This window comes from Periplaneta americana, chromosome 16, assembly GCF_040183065.1.
Source record: "Periplaneta americana isolate PAMFEO1 chromosome 16, P.americana_PAMFEO1_priV1, whole genome shotgun sequence".
Taxonomy (NCBI): domain Eukaryota; kingdom Metazoa; phylum Arthropoda; class Insecta; order Blattodea; family Blattidae; genus Periplaneta; species Periplaneta americana.
In genome coordinates this window covers 58,061,516-58,082,244 of record NC_091132.1, presented here as the reverse complement: position 1 = coordinate 58,082,244, position 20,729 = coordinate 58,061,516, and the positions used below count along the sequence as shown (strand labels likewise).

The 20,729-nt window shown below is 32.9% G+C and overlaps 1 long non-coding RNA gene across 1 annotated transcript; it reads left to right on the top strand.

The window, feature by feature from the left end:
- Positions 1-203: 203 nt before the first annotated feature.
- On the top strand, positions 204-9,749 carry LOC138716321 (uncharacterized). The gene is made up of 4 exons (XR_011336638.1): positions 204-325; positions 945-1,013; positions 2,364-2,520; positions 9,504-9,749. It is a non-coding gene; the product is annotated as an uncharacterized lncRNA (long non-coding RNA).
- Positions 9,750-20,729: the final 10,980 nt, after the last annotated feature.

The window sequence follows — 20,729 nt, the reverse complement described above, 5'->3', positions numbered from 1 at the left end:
TCTTACTCAAAACTTAGACACAGACTTACTTGAAACTAATCTAAAAATCGTGTGTGTATTTTTGCTAAATAGATGGAATAACCTCAGGAAATACAGATTCTGGGGAAAATATACGGTATTTCTGTTGGTCTTGGAAACTTAGAAACTCGGCTACTGAAGAAACTATTTTTCCTTCTATTACCGGTACTGATAATCTTTTAATCCACATAACCACATCCTTTTCCTAGGTCAAGACTATTTATTCGTTTCTCAACACTCAGTAATTGAGTATCTCCAGAGACACTGAACTGACTGGGTTTGTTGGTGCAGGAAACATTCGATATGGGTATGAAACCAAACATCACGTCATAAGATTGTGAAGTATAGTTAACCATTGACATAAGTTACTTTTAATGTTAGGCAATGTTTTCCTAATCACAAGTTCTCGAGTAAATTAAAATTAACGTAGGCCTATTAATGTATTGCTTTTCATTAGATCTCTTTTTTCTTACTCCATTTCAACATCTTCCAACTGTTGTAAAAAACCGCTTAAAATATAATTAGGACATACCATACTTTAGTTTTTAAAAATTCAATTTCAATCTTCATTAATATACTTTCTGCATAATTCTTTTTTATCATGATAAAATTGAGAAATTTGATAAACAAAACTCTTTTCTGTTATTTCCATAATTTTACTCGTATTTGTTAGTGCCAACTGCATATGAGGATTCTATTAAATGTCATCATTACTTTTGTCAATTTATTTGTTAGATGAAATGAATATACGAACTGTTTTCAAGTATTCTCATAGTTTTTATTAGTTTACAGATCCTAAGCTGTCACTAGCTTCTGGTTCTATATAACTACAGTACTGGTATATCAGTTTGGGCCTAAATCTGATATTTTATGACACAGTCACGGACATTTTTCATTACACTTTGCTTGTAATTATTATTTTCTAGGAAAGAATGCTGTCATATTTATTGCTGCGCTGCTGATGATCCTTACTGAAGTAATAGATACTTCTGCAGGTACGTAAGTATTTATTATTTATTGCTTTATTCAGCCTGTATACAACAATTATTCTATGATTTCGTCACAAATATAAAAGTTAGCATTAAGAAACCTAAGTCACTGGCATGGTCTAGAAATATCGAGAACTGCTCATGCTCCAAGGTTGTGCTTGGGCGTAGGTTCGAATCCTATCATGGTATACCGGTAGTACTTTAAATGTCATATTAACATATCATTTAAAGTGAAATAGTGCACACAGAATATATTCTCGTTTTGAACAATACATAAAAATAAATTCATATATCTTAAGTTAATGGTAGCCTACTTATCTATTTAGGCCTAATAACAAATTTTATTTCCATGGTAATTTTCTTTCAATTTTTATGAACATTCAAATCCCAAAATTCAAAAAGGAATGTTTATAATATTTTTTCCTGTCTCTTCAAAATTATAAATTTACTTGAAGTAATTTGGTTATTTTTTTATACATTCCAACAGATTTGCGAAAAATACTGTTTAGTTTTCAAAGTGAAATGTTTATAAGCTTGACATGCAAGAAAATCAGGTCACACTTTCTTTTAATATGGTGATGTCATCTAAGTGCGCAAGTGCTAACAGCCATATTCTTCCGCTTAGGCTGAGAAAAAAAAAAATATATATATATATATATGTGTGTGTTCGCTTAGGCTTCCGCGGCTCAGGGCTTCTACCACGTTGTCTTGGTGTTATTGGCTGACGTTTCGACCGCTGTGTTGTGGCCATCTTCAGAGCAGTTGTTGGATAAGGAAATAGTCTGCCAGTACTTATATATATAGTAGTCTCGATGGGGGGGAGTACTTGCTGTGATAGGTCGTAGGTTCTCCTTCTGGCATCTGATTGGTCCTCCCCTTCATACAGACCTCAACCGGATTGGACCACGTAGGACCAATCAGATGCCAGAAGGAGAACCTACGACCTATCACAGCAAGTACTCCCCCCATCGAGACTACTATATATATAAGTACTGGCAGACTATTTCCTCATCCAACAACTGCTCTGAAGATGGCCACAACACAGCGGTCGAAACGTCAGCCAATAACACCAAGACAACACGGTAGAAGCCCTGAAGCTTATCCACACACCATATATATATATATATATATATATATATATATATTAAATAGTGCCGTGCATATTGACGTGCGGCCAATTTGCGCCTCTGCCTACTTTTTGTATTAGTAAAGTCCTTAAGCCTATTTTTAAATATATTTTTGGTTATTGGTAAAGCCTTTAGTAAGTCTGCAGGTAGAGCATTCCAATCCCTGATAGTACGATTGAGGAAAGAAAACTTTTATGGTATGCTTCAATTAATTAATTTCTCTATTTAGGTAAACCAGGGCATTGCCCTATTCCTTCAACTATAAGAACTTCTTTCAATCACTGCACAAGTGATTATAGCTGTCCTGGAGATAAAAAATGTTGCAGTAATACCAAAGGATCAAAATCATGTGCCACCCCCAACTTATTTGGCTAACTGCAACACAAGTAAGTACAGTTTTTTAGTATGTACCACCTCTTGTTTTTGTGATAAAATCATTTGGAGTTCACTCAAAAAAATTGTAAAATTATACGTTTCATTCTTCTTCTTCTTCTTCATTCAATAATTACACAGGGTGTCTACTTCAATTTACAAAAACAATTCCTGACTTCCCCTGATCAAAATTTTAGGTTTCCCTGACCAACCAGTGCCTGAATGAAGAATGTTAAGTGCTCTGCTCTGAATATATATATATATTTTTTTTTTTCCCAGAAAAAAGAAAGTAACTTAAGGAAACCTAGACTCCACCATCCCCATAGCTCGTCTAGTTCTGTCCACTTCCTGACTTTCATATTTATTTTTTAATTTGTTTTTATATTTATTTTACCAATGTCATGCAAATTACAAAACAAATTTAAATTAAAAACCAACACAATGGATTTGCAGTGAAAGACATATCCTTGGGCAGAACACTATGAATGAATGAATGAATGAATGAATGAATGAATGAATGACAGTAAAAATTGAATGACTGTCAAGAATAATACTGTACCGGTAAGTAACTTCTTTCAGAAAAGTGTTATAACATGATAGAAAACTAGTCATACTATGTCGCCCCAAAAGTTTTGACTTCAATTTTAGGAGTATTCATTATTGAAGAGATTAGAAACAAGATAATTGGAAAATATACACTGCTTAGCCATAATGATATTGTTTCTCAACTTTAACAAAGAAACCCTGAAACAAATTAAAAAAATTATTTCATAACTTAAGCAGAAGTGCGAGTGTATTCATATGAATTCACTTGCGTAGCACACCTGAGAAAAAAATTCTGCTGTATCTTGTGTTATGGCAGGGTAGAGCATAAATTTTTCCCCTCAAGTGTCATCATTGGGGAAATTTACCTGACCTTTAAAAAATTAGAACGATATTTATGATTTCTCATGACCAAATTTAACTTCTCGACTTCTCTCTGACTACCACTGACTTTCCGGAATGTGGACACCCTGATTACAAAATTTAAAATAGTATTCGGGATTAAGATTATAATTTTCGAAGTAGCCTATAGTTGTTCAACTTTTTTAAGAGAGCTTTTTGTACTATGATGTTTAGGTTTGTAGGTTATTATTATTTTGCATGACATAGCCATCTCAATATTTTCCATAATCCACTTTTTTTCTGAAAGATTAAAAATGTGTAATTCTTGAACTTATTCATTTCTAGTTTTTAATTAATTTCTTATTCTGTATTGAACATTTTAAGCTATAGTAGCCTACATAAGTTTTTAAATTTTCTTTATATTTAAAAATATGAAAGGGGAAAAAAAAAAGAAAACAGAAAAAGGAAGATATTAAAAATCATATAATATTGCTTTGGAATGAATGGCATATTAGTATTCGAAGAGTTCGTTATCTTGCATGTACATGCAAGGAAATATAAAGTGGCCAGCTGTTTTTTTTTTTTTGTATCAAGCACCAAACGGCAGTAGCGGCAGGTGGTCAAAATAATGAGTGTGCTACAATCTCTATATCGGCCTACTGTATACACTTATATGTATTTATCTTAATTTGAGACTCGCCTAGTGACTAATTACCAGGAAACGGATTTATATGGACTAAAAATATATGAAATATGTAAATATATATGTAGTTATTTTTACCAAAATATGGAATTAAATATGGATTTTTACCAAAATATGGAATTAAATATGGACTTAAAATTATAAAAAAATGACTATGTACGTTAAATATTGGTACATTTTAATCAAACTAAACAAAAAATATAATGGACGTACCTTATCTTCCAATGTAGTTTCAACAAAACACAATTTTTATTGTCTGTTACCATAACAATAGGTTACAAACATTTCTTTCAAGTGCTGAAAAGTGAATCTTCTTCTATTGTCTCTGAGGATAGATTTATACTGACTAAAAGAGCGTTCGACGTCACAAGAAGTAACTGGTACATAATTCAATTTCACAATGTCTGCTGGGGATAAGTCCAAGTTAATCTTCACTGTTGATTCACCACTCATCACAGCAACAACCTTTTGTAGTTCTTCATATCCAGGGTTTTTTGAAAGTACAGTGTCCACCTTAGCTCTTACTGCATCTGCAACTTTACCTCTACCACGATTCAGTTGTTCCACAGTACTATTTATAATTTCAAAACTTTCAGATAGTGAAAGGTGCCTATTTTGGAGACTTTTGAGCGTTTTTATGATGCATGAAAATGTATGCTGAATGTGAGCTAAGTCATTCTTCACACTTATGTCACAGGTAACTGTTTTCGCAGTATCAATTGAGACTGCATCTTCAGAGTCCAATGCAAGGAGAACATTGTTAATAGAGTCTATATGTTCGGCATAATATTCAACTGCTTCTAGCCATGTACCCCATCTAGTTAAAATTGGCTTTGGTGGCAATGGAATTTCAGGGTACATTTTTTTCAACACGTTAACTCTACTGGGAGCTTTGAGAAATACTTTTTTCACTGATGAAATCAACAAATCTACTTTAGGGAAATTGTCTCTGACCACTTCTGCCACACGATGAAATGCATGCGCCACACAAGTAAAATGAGTCAATTTAGGATATACAACAGATAATGCTTGTCCAGCTTTGACCATATAAGGGGCAGCATCGCTAATAAAGAATAACACATTATCGTACATAATACCCTTTGGCCACAGGATACCCATAGCTTCGTTGAACAGTTTAACTATAGTTTTGTTATTGCACTTTTCTAGAACATCACAATGTAAAAGAATTCGTTCAGAATATTGTTCACTTAACAAACCGATAACTACATTACCAACAAGTCTACCTTCTTTGTCGGGAGTCTCATCAATGGAAACCCAAATTGAACTATCTTTAATTTCATCTCTTATCTTCTGTATTGTCTCATCGTAGATGGATGGAGCATACGTCTTCCTAAGTGTTGACTCATCCGGGATTGTATGTTGAGTATATTTTTCAAGGAATTCCCTGAAGACCTTATTCTTTAGTTTGTAGAGAGGAATATCAGCAGAGATGAGAGAACGGCACAGGTCGATGTTAAACTCAGATCTTACATTCGATGTTGTTGGTTGTGTTAAAAACAATTGTCTCTGCTTGGAATTTAGTTGTTTGTTGGCCTGATGTTTACTAGTTGTAATGTGTTGTTGCACCAGGAACTTTTGTGTAGATGATACTGCACACTGACACAAATTACAAAATAATATTTTATTGTCAGTTGATAAACCATCTTCTTTAAATTCTGAAATGTAACTTGTTAGTTTTGATTTTAAATTGACTGAATGACGTACTTTTGGCATATTTACCGTCTTTATAGTATGATTTACAAAACTGAACCTATGTGTACTCTGACTGGCATTTAACTGTTGAGCTGCACAACTGAAGTCTGTTAAAAATTTTAAATTAAATTAATACAGTTTTGTAACTTACTTTCCCATTGTTGATAGGACTGCTAATTTTCAAATAACTCTGATGTTAAAGGGATTACTGAACATGTGTTTAAATCTCTATTGTTGAAATGTATTTTTAAAAGTTAATGGAATTTTGTTTTGTTTTATTGTTAAACCTAATATAATATGGACTGTTTTATATGAAATATGGAAAATATATGGAAATTAACGAAAATATGTACTAAACTCTAAAATATGGAAAAATATGGAAAATAAAAGTAGGATTTTTCAACCCTACACATTGTGAAACATAAAGATAATGCAAAATATAAATTATATTAGCTTTATAAGTAAATATGTATTTACATATAAATCCTTTCCCTGCTAATTACCCTGGTGTTAAACGTTAAACCCTCCTTCTTGGACATTATACTCTTTTCTATTGACAGTATTGTAAGAACAGTGAGGCGATCCTGGGACATAGTGTTCCTTAAAAACTTGCGTTTCAAGCAAGAAAAACATCTTTCTTGCTCAGCAGTGGTATTGGTGGTGTACCAAAAATATTTAACAACTTCGTTACGTACTTCACAGAATGGATCCTGTGAATTGTTGGAGGCTATGTATTATAACAATTGAACAGCTCCATCTATATTTCGGAAGTCGAGTCTTCCATATATAACCCCAAGTTGTGTTTTTAACATTCTTTTGTTCAGTACAGTATGGCTGTTGACAGCAACTTCAAATTCGCATTCAGGAAAATTGTGCAAAAAATTGTCAAAAAATTTGCTGTTTAACAATTTTGTTGCGTCTAGGTAGCTTAAAGACTGGAAACGATGAGTAGTTTCCTGAATTATACGGTCACATACTTCCTTGGCTTCATTTTTCGGATTCCATTTTCCGTCGCTTGCTGACTGATTCAGGAGGAACCTCAAAAAACTGGTAGATGGCAGCAGCAGTCGGACACTTGAATTGCCAAATACATTGTACATAGTTCCGAGTTCTTCCACAAACAAGCATTCTTTCGTTACGCTTTACTTTTGCAATCTCCAAGCTGTGTTGTACTGAAGCTGACTACAGCACTTCCCCGCGTAAAAATAGCCAATCAGAGCAATGATTTCAGCTTCGCACATGCGCAATAATTATCTACATTCTCATGTAAGTTGTGAGTAGCACAACGTACCCCCCTGAGGCACCAAAGAACGAAGAGCGAAGACTAAACACTCTATAACGCGTCATGAACATAACCACGGGAAATTGTCAAATGACAGATTAAATACTATGGTATTGCAAATACATTATTTAAGCAAAAATTATCATTGTGCTGTAGCACTGTAGCACATAAGGACGGGCCGCCCCTGCCAAACGGTACAGCTGTAGGCATAAATTTAACACCGGTACATATAAAGCACAATAGTACAATAATTAAAACTAATTCTGATGTTTTGATATACAAGAACATCTATTGTAATCAAAATTTAGAATGTTGAAAAGTTACATTTATATGTGTAAATGCTTGTTGATTGAAAAATGGATATCAGAAATAATATTTATAATGCCAGCTAACTTCAAAGTATCAACGTTATACTCATGCATTATCTCTCCTTGATAGCTGAATGGGTAGCATGTTAGCTGCCTAAAGAAATGTTCCGTGTTCGATCCCTGCTTGCGACTGATTTTTTATTGTTATTAAGTTACACCTTTGCAATTTGAACCTGTGTTACTCAGAATTGTATGCTTCTTGAATACATTTTGGGAAAATTATGTAGCCCTAAATAGGGCTGTTTTTGGGTGTCCATCCAGTATGCACACTAATTTAATTACCTGTATCGGTACCTCTGTTGTCAACAATTGCTTGTAGTTGGGAGGAAAGGGATACACTAATTTTTAATACTTGCAGAAGCATATTATAAGATTGAAACAGTTGTATAGACTAGAACAATAATTTATAATTATTATCTATAATATATGACTAATGTTATCATTATGTATTCTACATTATAATGAATGAATGACGGAAATAAGGACAAAATATTTAAAAAGATCGAGTTAAGTAAAATCATTGTAAATTCAATACTGGTCATATTTTTTAGTGTCTAGCTAAAATTTGTTTATATTTAAATTAAACTTATAGTCTGTTTCGTATTTTTCACAACTAGAATTATTGCATACCGTAAGGTTAATATTATAAAAATGTTAATGACTGAAAATAAAACAAAACAAGACAAGACGAGTATAAAAAGGTATGTGAATTTAATTCTTGTGATTTTTTAAAATAATTGTTATAACTTTATGAATGAAACATAAAATATAATATGAATGAAACATAAAATATAACTCATTAAGAGGTTACAGTCTTGCCATCTATCCGCAGTATGCGGAACCCAAATCACGTGAAGTGAAGTGGGCACGCACGCACACACACACACACACACGCACGCACAGAGATATATATATATTCTTGAACCTCATGGTGTTTCAACATCGAAAATGCACGAGGAAATACAGAATCATTCTATAAGTAAAGCCCTGTCAAAGCTATTCTTTATAGGTTAAAGTAAAATTGGCGTTGTCAAGTAATTTATCATCTTTATTTGATTATTATATTATCCATCTTGATTACACAACTTTTAACACTGTATCACGGAATATTATTATATGACTTTCCTGTGTTAAATTCTATCATACATGTAAACCAGGTACGATAGAATTTAACACATGAAAGTCATATATTACATATTCCGAAGATTATATTATCATTTAAGTGCATATTATTGTTCTGTCACGATGGATGTTAATAGCACAAGCCCTTTTATCAAAGTTAAAATCTTGTTGAGAGTAAAAATAAACTGCTGATTAGCTACTAATAACAACAAATGCACCATAAAAAAGGGTCCCTCAGAAACACACCAATGCAATATCAGAAAAATGCGAAGTTGTTTATAACACATCATGAGTGTTTTTGTTTTGGGTTGGTTATAAAATTGCTATACCTCTTAATAAGACACAATATGGCAAAATATTACAACAGCGATAGTGAAAATACAAAATTAAAGAAAAATGAAGCAGTGAACGGGACTCAAATACAGTAATTTTTGTTTTGTGTTTAGTCGAACATTATACCATTGAGATATCTCGCTGAATAGCATATTACACACATACACTCATCTGAATAAAACATTTATCACAAGATATAAATTGTTCTTAAATTCCGTGTTTCTTTTTTCTTACAATTATGCACACACATGTACCTACAAACACTTGGTGATGAATCGAGATACGCACTATAGGGGTTTTGGTGTTAAAATTTATACATTAAACTTTTCCTAATTTATTGTGTTACTGAAAACATTCATTAAAGGTTTTTTGCAGAGAAAGAAATTCTACATCCACTCATTCTATTAAAAGGAATTTTTTATTTTTATATTTATAATCATCTGCAAAATCATAGTTGGACTATATATGGGAAGTCGAAAAGAAAATTATGGGAACAAATTGATCTCCAGTGTCATAGGTTTATGTGTCAGTTACTTTACATGAGTAGACCTCATTTTAAAAGACTAATTATGGACTGTTTTATTTTCCAAGGTACTAAACTGGAGTGCAATAACAGCCAATTGTATGTCTATTTCATCACATAATATGGCACATCATGACTGCAGACAAATCATGTAATGTTTTGGTTCGAAACAGTGTTCAATAGCTACTGGTAGTGATAAAAATAAAATTATATCACTATTAAATTGTTCTTTAGTTAAAATACACATTGACTATCTATGAATATGCTTGTCATTTGGAAAAGTACAATAAAATTTTTTAGTTTGTGAGGGTAAACGTAGTTTTATTTTAGAATTTTCTTATATGCCGTCATGTAGATCTCCTTATAATTTCCTTTCCTGATCCTCGTCCTCATATCATTACTAAGATTTACTTTATTTTTTTAAACATTATGCTTTCTTTTATAATTTCAACAATGGAAGAGACTCAAAACTAATTACTGTATCTTCTGATTTGTTGAAACAACTAAACAGGAAGCCACGTTTTATCTCTGTCATTCAAGGCTCTGTTCAAAGTTCTTGCTAACAATATATTTAAAAAATGAATATTAGAAAAAGTTTGATTATATACATTTAAAAGTAATAGTGGTAAACAATTCACAACAGGAAACTGATAACTGATACATAAAGAGAAATGTAACTCAGGTAGTCTGCTTTTACTACACTCTCCCCAAGACCATGTAGCCAATTGATTACTAGTATACGTTATTTTGCATGATAAATCCTAGTTAATTGTTCCGTGACCAGTACATCTCAATTTTCGATTTGTTTTGCTACACGATAGTGTAATATTTATGTATATACATTCTGAACATGATACACGTTCAAACAGTAAAATTATGTAATCATTGCACAACACAACAGAATAGACGAAAATAAACTGCGCTGAACCACAGCACCTCACAATTAGCTTGTGCACTCAATGAAACCAAGATGCACATTCTGCACCTTCCATCATAACAGGACAGCTTGAAGCAGCAACTGCATATGCAACGAATTGTCTGCCACCAGTGCCGCCACATGTACATTACATTAAAGTTTTCAGAGATTCTCTGTAGAATTACACGTATGCTGACAATAACATTAACTCAAGAGCTCCTGAATGGTACTATTAATAGAATTTAAATAATTCTGAAATGAGTGAACTTATCATTTACACTGTTCACTTTTTTTATTTCCCTGTTATGCTGCTATTTTTTTTTTTTTTGGGTAAGAAACTTAATTTTAATGAACTTGAAAACAGATATCAGTTTTTACTATCTGCAATGAAAATGTGGAAAAAATAAATTTATCAGTAAGATAAAATTTTTCCATCACTGTGGAGTAATGGTTAGCGTGTCTGGCTGTAAAGGAGCGGATCTGAGTTTAAATTCTGGTTGGGACAAGTTACCTGGTTGGGGGTTTTTTCAATGTTTATACTCAACCAATTGAAGCGTAATAATAATAATAATAATAATAATAATAATAATAATAATAATAATAATGTTTTTTTTAACCTGGCAGAGTTAAGGCCATATGACCTTCTCTTACACTCAACCAGGATTAAAACTTGCTTACTTAGTTGAATATACAACTGAATCGGATTTAAGTAATTACATACAGATACAATTTAGATACTGTACATAATAAGATCAAAAGAGGTAGTTACATAAAAATTTACCTCATAAAATAAAAATAAACACAGTGGAATACATATTAATGTTGTCAGAATCAAATATGAATCTCACAAAATCAGAAGCCGATAATTCAATAAAAAAATGTACAGTAAGTCCACTTAGGGTCGCGGCGATGTTACACGATGCATGTGCTTGTACAAGTAGTTCCGGAACTATGAAAGTGTTTCATATCTGCGCCTCGTAGACCAGCGGTAGAGTGCTTGTTTAATGATTCAAAGGTTGTGTGTTCAGGCCTTCTTCAAGTTTTCATTTTATTTTTTAATCGTTCTTTAGCGATGTAAATGGTATTCAAATTATCATTTATATCCAGTTATCGTTCTTTATAGATATCACGTTATTTATATTGTGTTATCGTTCTTTAGAGATATGAAAAAAATTCAAGTCATCATTTGTATTCTGTTATCGTTTTATAACGATATGAATAATAATTATCTATTATTATTGTATTTCCAATGGGGGTTAGCCCTATTTTACATATGTATGTTAGGGCTATAGTTTTATACACAAAAAAGATAAGCATAAAGAGAAATGGAAAAGAAAATTAAATTAGCTTACGCGATGTAAACAAAACATAAACAATCCGTAAATTAGGCATTGCGATTGCCAAACAAATATCAGTTATCAATTTGAAACATACAAAAACATTAACAAAACACATACGTAACACTTCTATAACACAAATATGCAGCTTTCCGTACCATACATCATAAATTAATACACAATAGTCACACAAACACAATCAAACTGTAATTACGACATTGCGACATCAAGCATCCCATAACTGACTCACATACATAACAAATCAAGCATCCGTTGCAACGCATACACTTCAACATAGTAACCACACTTTTAAAAGTTACAAATTTGGCTCAAGAAGATAAATAGAACACTGTTGCTAATTACTATTCTTCTACAATTTCTTAAATACATCTGTAATAATATTCGCGTTTTTTATATTGTTATCGTTCTTTAGCGATATAAATAATATTCAAGTTATCATTTATATTCTGTTTTCCTTCATTAGCATTATAAAATACGGTAATATTCAAGTTATTTATATTGTTATTGTTCTTTCGCAATATAAATAATCTGTATTTTATGTAAGTAATTATTATAACACAAATAACCATCTTTCTTTGTAAAATAGGTTATTTTATTTAGATAATTAAATACGTATTATATAATATCTTATATTAATTAAACAACCGATATTTATCATTTATATTCTGTTATCGTTCTTTAGTGATACTGTATAAATAATATTCAAGTTATTTATATTGTAATCGTTCTTTAGCGATATAAATAACATACATTTAATATTAGTTTTGGAAAAACCTAATTGCATAATACTGGTATTAGTTTTTCTTTTTGTTTTATTACATTATACTATCTTGAATCACAATAAAATGAAAAGGAGTAACGAGGAATTGAACCTGAGACGTTGACATCTAAATTCCGACGTTTGTCCGCTGAGCTACGAGGGCAAAAGTGTGGAAACATTTTCGGAAAAAATGGCCCAATCACACTCTAAGATTTTCTGATGATTCGTAGAAGCTAGTCCAGGATACGGGGGGCAAAGGCTAATTGAGATTTCCCGGTCTCTCGTCGGGTCAAACATCCTGATAGAATTAATATTTAACCCTTGCCGTGACTTTCGGTGAAGTCCGGAGGGCCCAATTAGTCAAATCCACTCTCCTTCATCTCCACGCTTGGGCCCCCTGGAATTTAATAAGATGCGAAAGAGATAGTGGTGTGCGGAAAGCAACGGGATGTTACCGCATTTAGGCCTATCCTTCCCAAGAAAAACTGCAAACATGAACAAAGGAAGCTTTTAATAGAAGAAGAAGGATCTTCTGCGGACCTCTGGAAAAAGAATTAAGGAAGAGACTAGTGAAGTGCTTTGTGTGGAGTGTGGCATTGTATGGGGAAGGAACATGGACATTGCGATGAAATGAAGAGGAACGAATTGAAGCATTTGAAATGTGGATGTAGAGAAGAACGGTGCGTGTGAAGTGGACAGACAGAATAAGAAATAAAATTGTGTTTGAAAAAGTGAGTGAAGAAAGAATGATGCTGAAACTGATTAGAAAGAGAAAAAGGAATTGGTTGGGTCTCTGGTTGAAAATAATAATAGACGACATTAGGATATGTGGATCATATGCGGAGACTAAGAGGAGACAGAAAATAGGAAAGATTGGAGATTGCTGGGTTTGCAATGAAAGACCTGCCCACGGGCAGAACATTTATGTAAGTATGTTCAGAATGCCTGGAATATCGTGTCTAAGAACAGTCGCTATTTGCAAAGACAAGTCAATTCCATGCCCACTCGACTGCAAGATGATCGAGACAAGAGGAAGATAGACTAAATATTGAATTGTGGCTTTTTGTTTTGTTTTTTGAACGCTTAATTGTTTGAATGTTTTAAGGCCGACGCCAGTAAATTTGTTTTGTTTATGCCACGAAAGATATTTTTATTGAGAATAAAATCTTTTTTCTTTCCATTTGCAGCCACAATATCATAATGATAAAGTCATGGCATAATATATTAATGAACCTGATGTTAATTACTAAAATAATCGTAAAAGAGAAAGGAGTCATTATGTATAGTTTGTTTCTCTCAAAAACAGAACAAAAAAGAACATAAAAAGCACGAGGTTGTAGTCGAACGCAAGACCTCATGAATAAGAGGCCTGAACGCTACCATTACGCTATCGAATAACACACGGAATACTTCAATTATAACTGTAGATATCAGGGAACGTGGTCCAACAACATGTAACATCGCCTGTCTCCGAATTGTAGCGAAGATACCCGAAGGGAACTTTGTTTCAGGAGAGCGGCCACTTTTTCTTTTGACAGCTGTACACAATAAAAATAAACATATTGGAATATATATTGATGTTAGGTGATAGATAAACAAGATTTACATGATTACACAATAAAAATAAGAAACAAAAAATATAAATAAATACAGCGGAATACATTGCATTAAATATTGAAACGCATTAGGTCTAGCAACTCATCATAAGATATTTTTCTAATTTACATTTAAAAGAAAATGAAGTTCGGCAGTCCTTGACTTCAGGCGGCAGAGAATTCCAGTGACGGGAAATTTCAACAGTAAAAGTGAAATTGTTGTGTAACATTCGGCATTGGACCTCGAACTCATTTCGCTATCATTAATTCACATATCATTATCATCCATGCCATAGCCCGGGTTAAGTTCACAGTGCAGCGCGCTCTGTTTGTACAAGAGTGCGGCCGTTCGGCTACCCAATCATTCACAGAATAGGAGTGATAAGCACAATAAGCCTCAGGCTGCAGTACAAGCCTTCAGGTCCCTTCTCCGTACAAGAGAGAAAAAAATATATAAAATTTGGGATTTGGCTATATTTATAATATACGGTACTATCTTCGTTCAATCTAAGAACTTTAATCTGATACCACGTTTGAATAGCTTGTCTATGCGGATGACGTGAATATGTTAGGACAAAACCCACAAACTATTAGGGAAAATACGAGGATTTTACTTGAAGCAAGTAAAGAGATAGGTTTGGAATTAAATCCCGAAAAGACAAAGCATATGATTATGTCTCGTGATCAGAATATTGTACGAAATGGAAATATAAAAATTGGAAATTTATCCTTTGAGGAGGTGGAAAAATTCAAATATCTTGGAGCAACAGTAACAAATATGAATGACGGTCGAGAGGAAATTAAACGCAGAATAAATTATTATTAATAGCGAATGAAGCTGCAAAGAGAATAACAAGGAAAACGGAAATTACCATAGGTTACATAATATCGCAAGAGGAAATGAAAACGTTGCGTGATATTTAACATGCTGTATTTTCAGAAACAATACACTACATATATTTTTTCTATCCATGCCTTTCCACGGTCTCACAGTCTTTCGAAGATTTTTTTCCTGATCACTTTATAAAAAACGTGTGTGCCCACTTTTGTCATACGTGCGTGCGTTGACCAATCGGAAAGCAAGTACTGTAACTGTACTGTTTCTGTTGCTACTGTTCTTGGTGAAGCTTGAAGTTCATATCTGCGTGTTATAGATCACGTTGTAATATACTTAAGTTTATTTGTACAATTGCGTTTGATTTGGAAGTAAATGCCGACAAAACTGTTCTTGGTGAAGCTTGAAGTTCATATCTGCGTGTTATAGATCACGTTGTAATATACTGAAGTTTATTTGTAATTGCGTTTGATTTGGAAGCAAATGCCGACAAAACGGTATATTTTGAGTGATATTTTGAGAAAGTTCTCTGGGAGAAGATGGATAAGGAAATATTTCAGTTAGTGTATTAAAGTGCTACATAAAAGAAATGTTCGGAATTTTGTCATAGCAATGTCCTCAGTCACAATAATCTAAAGGTTACAACCAGTGTCAACGTCAATACCACAACATTGTCATCGTCACCACGACCAACACCACTGTCGTAATCGTCATTGCTATCATCGCCCATCAGAATCACAGACTTTCGGAATATATGTCAAAAATTTAAACTATAACATAAACGTGCTCACATTATGATGATGATGATGATGATGATAATAATAATAATAATAATAATAATAATAATAATAATAATAATAATAATCAACGACCTAATAAAGGCAGTAGTTGATTTTCGGTTTAGACACTTTTGTTTGTTTCCGTTCACTGTCCTAACCATCTTGTCTGTGATCTTCCCTGATCTCTTCGTCCTATTGGTCTGTACGATAGAGCTGCCTTTGGACAACGGGAATTTTGCATTCTTTCAACATGTTTCTATTTCTCTCTGTATTCTACTATTTCTGTTACCGTATTATATTTTTAACTTTTAATTTTGCTCTAATAATCCTCACTTGACGATTTGTGTCAGAGGAAGAACAATTGTTTGTATGCATCTGAAGTCTGACTAGTGTCATAATAGTCGCCTGAATGCAAGAACTAGGTAACTCGAAATTTGCGTTTTTTAGTTACCTCTTTTATAGGATAGCAAAAATCGCACAAAATGTAATCCAGGATCTAGGTAACTGATCGAACGATACCAGCGACATCTATTTTCCCATATAACAAATAGATAAAAGAAAACGGGACATATTTATTAGTGCAATAAATAAGTAAATAGGCGATGTCACAAAATATGAAAAATCAAGTTACCTAGTTCTTGCATTCAGGCGACGAATTATGTAGCTATTCAGCGTTGTAGGCAGTGGAGAGGGAAAGAAACTGGCCACTCTATCCCATTATCTCCTGGCCAAGTTACCTCATAAGTGGTGCATGCCTTCTTGGTATCACTTATGAGGTTCAGACCTGTCTTCGGACAATTGACAAACAATAATAATAATAATAATAATAATAATAATAATAATAATAATAATAATAAACAGTTACTCGTATATTACCGGTTGTTCTATATGGTACGAAACTTCGACTCTCACTTTGAGGGAGGAACAGAGGTTAAGAGTGTTTGAGAATAAGGTGCTTAGGAAAATATTTGGGGCAGAGAGGGATGAAGTTACAGGAGAATGGAGAAAGTTACACAACGCAGAACTGCACGAATTGTATTCTTTACCTAACGTAATTAGGAACATTAAATCCAGACGTTTGAGATGGGCAGGGCATGCAGCATGTATGGGCGAATCCAGAAATGCATATAGTGTGTTTGTTGAAAGGCCGGAGGGAAAAAGACCTTTGGGAAGGCCGATTCATGATAGGAGGATAATATTAAAATGGATTTGAGGGAGATGGGATATGATTGTAGAGACTGGATTAATCTTGCTCAGGATAGAGACCGATGGCAGGCTTATGTGAGGACGGCAATGAACCTCCAGGTTCCTTAAAAGCCGTAAGTAAATAATAATAATAGTAATCCGTTACATGTTCTGTGAGATATGTAGTGGAAAAATTTCTGAGTGGCACGTTTCATCTACGAGTATTAACTTACTACCACTGTTGTACCATTTGCATTGTACTATTGGTCCATTGTCGCCATACCAACGATCCGTTAAAACCACCATACTGAGTAATAATGACTTAAAAAGAATCGAACTAATTTCATATCTTCTCGTTCAACTGTATATTTTACTGAGCCAGTCTCCAATATTTGCTATCGGTACTTGATCCTCAAAATAAGTTTCAATGCCATTGAAAGTCCTTGTCACTCCTTGTATGAAAAGTTACCGGAGTGCAATTCTGACCACTAAGTTTTCCGCTCCTGAAGGAATTAAGAATGCATTTGCTTTTGTTCTTCTCTTCTGGTTACATGAAGTAGTGAATGAAGATTTGGGACACTTCAGTTTTGTTTACCTTTATAAAATTCTCAATTTCGTAGAAGATTACATTGACTATATCCAAGAAAAGAGCGTAAAAATTATGTGCAGCTGTAGTTCATTAACATTTGGTCACCTGGATCTGCTCTACGTAAAGGTACATTGCAAGCGGTCACGGTACAGAATGTAGTGGTAATTAAAATAAACATTAGCTTAAAAAGCAGTTTGAAATCATAATATAAATTAAAAATCATTTATACTATCTCAGTTCGAATTATTAGGCCAACATAAGAAATAAACAACAGGAGTAGTATATAATGCATAGGCCTACAACTTGTAATAGGATATTCTATATAAAGTACAACAGTTACCACAATATATCAATTCCGATAACCACAGACACAAACAGACGCGTGTTCTTATCTGGGCAAAGTTGAATTTCTGGTGAGCAAAGATGGTGCAAGAAAAATGTTGCTTTTGAAGGTTACTACCTGCTTTCGGACACAATTTTATAATTTCTCATTTAGTATTACATCATCATAAATAAGTAGGCCTATAGCTACCGGTAGTCAAATATTTACGAAATTCTACTGCCATTGTGATATGTCCACGGATCTCATTAACAGAAGACACGAAAATTATCCACCTTGATAAATATTTGTGAACCTGGCATGGATATAGTCATAGGTATTAATAATTTTTCCCCTCGTTATCGGTATTTTAAAACATTTGTGTGTTTCACACATAGTGGAACAAGGTAGACATGTGAATTCTATTGGAACAAAATATGCCTAAAGTGAAGTTCCAACCTAAAATGATCTAAACCATTGCTTTTGTTAGACAAACAAAATATGTGAATTTTATTGAATCTAAAGATGCCTGAATATAATTCTGCTACCTAAAATGATTTCACCTCAAGATTTTGAGGATTTTTATCTAAACCTTATTAAAACATACACCAACCACATACGAATGCGAGTTTGCCATCAATAAAGTACGATGTAATAGTATCGTATTCCGTATAAGAAACATAATACGGTTTTCTTCTTACAATAACCAATGTGGTTCAGACGTCGTCAGATTTTCAAATCAAAAACGTCTCGTACAGAGCAGAAACAGAACAGACAACAGAAAATAATCCACTACATAAAATTCAGGAATATATTTAATTGTTTGCTGTTAAGAAGGATATTCCCTCCTACTAAGTAAATCGTAAATAGACTTTTTTTTTTGCATGCTACAGAAGCCTTTATTTAACCTAAAATAATCATATATTCGTAAAAATAAACATTGAATAACTTAGTTCTACGTATTAAAATAAAATTCTATTTCCAATTTTCACTACAGAACATAAAATTTAATAATAATGTCAAATATTAACGAAATGATTTACCTTAAGAATTCAAACGGTACTTGTCGACAGAACCCACAGAAGACAGTAGATTTACCGCAACGATAAGTTTCCATAGTTCGATATTATAGAAAAAACAGTGAACATCTGTTTGTTAGAATTTATAACTATTTGTTTTACGATAATTTTATTTTATAATATTTATTATTAAAATTAATTATTTCTTATATTTGTTATATTTACGTGTATTTATGTGTTATTTATATTAAAATTGGCGTGGACCTATTGAACGTAGGAATACGTCACTTCTATTTTTTATTAATCTGTGCGCCAAAATTCAAATTTAATTCTGTCGTTCTTTTCTATGGATTGCTGCTATTGCTTGCCAGTAGAGAAGATTCGAACTACATTACCATTAATACTGTGTTAGTAATACGATATTAAAACTACAACTACTACTTCTATTATGTAATACTGTGATAATAAAAGTGCAATTTACATTTATGCATATTCTGAATCCTACGTAATATAGAGTTAAGTAGATTATTAGTCGAGTGATACTTGTAGCCTAACCGTGAATTTTCACTGGACGCTGCATGACCTCAGTAACCGATAGTATCTATCCTTAATAGCAGTCAATCACACTGTTTTAATTATAAAGCCGTTTGTACACCAAGTTCGAGCAGTGCGTGTGTTTTTATATCAGATTGTATATGAAAAAGTTTTTTTACATAAGTAGGTAAGTAAGTATTTAATAACTTAGAATATTTGTTCTTACTTTTTTAATTGTTTCACAAGTAGGGTTATGTTGAATTTACAAAATTTGAATGACATATATTACGGTATATCAGCTTTGTTTCCAAGTGGTTATAAATTATCGACTTCCGCCGATTTTGGAAGACACCGACGCACTTGAACTGCCAACATAGAAACAAAAAATCACACTCAATCGCTTTCACCTTCATGTTGACGGGATAATAAAAGCCTAAACTAACCTAACCTAACCTAACCTAACCTAACCTAACCTAAGTGCGTCGGTGTCTATTCCAAAATCGGCGGAAGTCGCTCAACGCTCGTTTAACCGAACATTTTTCCAAATTGTTTTCACAAGAATTGATAAGCAAGAATTTGAGATTTTAGTACCGGATTTGCGGCTTCCAAAATTAATGTTTTACTATTGCTAACGTCTCTTATGGCAACTTCTACACTTTATATTTAGAGAGTAGAGTAAGAAACACTAATTTTATTTTTCAGTATTATATGAATATTCTTCCTTTCTTAATCTGTTTTTTTTTTTTTTTTTTTTTGTAACCCCTCTCAAAGGACGGACCGATGTTCTTCTGCGCTGTGATCTTCAAGTCCAAATATTATGACCGTAATAGAAGCCTAAAACTTCATCTATATAGGCTACTGATTCTTCTGAGTAACATTTATATAGTAATAATAAATCTGTAAGCGAAATTTTTCTGGTAATTTTCGCTTTTCCAAAAATAATTGGTGTTAACATGTATAATTTATCATCCTGAAACCGAAAATAGCTTTTTTGAAATTTTTGTTTGTATGTCTGGATGTTTGTTACAGTACCTTTTCACGCTGAATGGCTGAACGGATTTCGATGAAGATTGAAACATAAATTACGTTCGTTGTAACTTAGACTTTAGGCTATATGACACTCAAAATACTTTATTTAAAAGGGAGGTTATAAGGGGGTCTGAATTAAATAAACCGAAATATCTCGCTTATTATTGATTTTTGTGAAAAATGTTACATAATAAAAGTTTCTTTAAAAATGATTTCCGATAAGTTTTATTTCAGGAAAAATTTTGATATGACTGATATTTAAGTCTGTCTGTCTGTCTGGATGTTTGTTACTTTTCCACGCAATAATGGCTGAACAGATTTCGATGAAAATTGGAATATAAATTAAGTTCTTTGTAACTTAGATTTTAGGCTATAT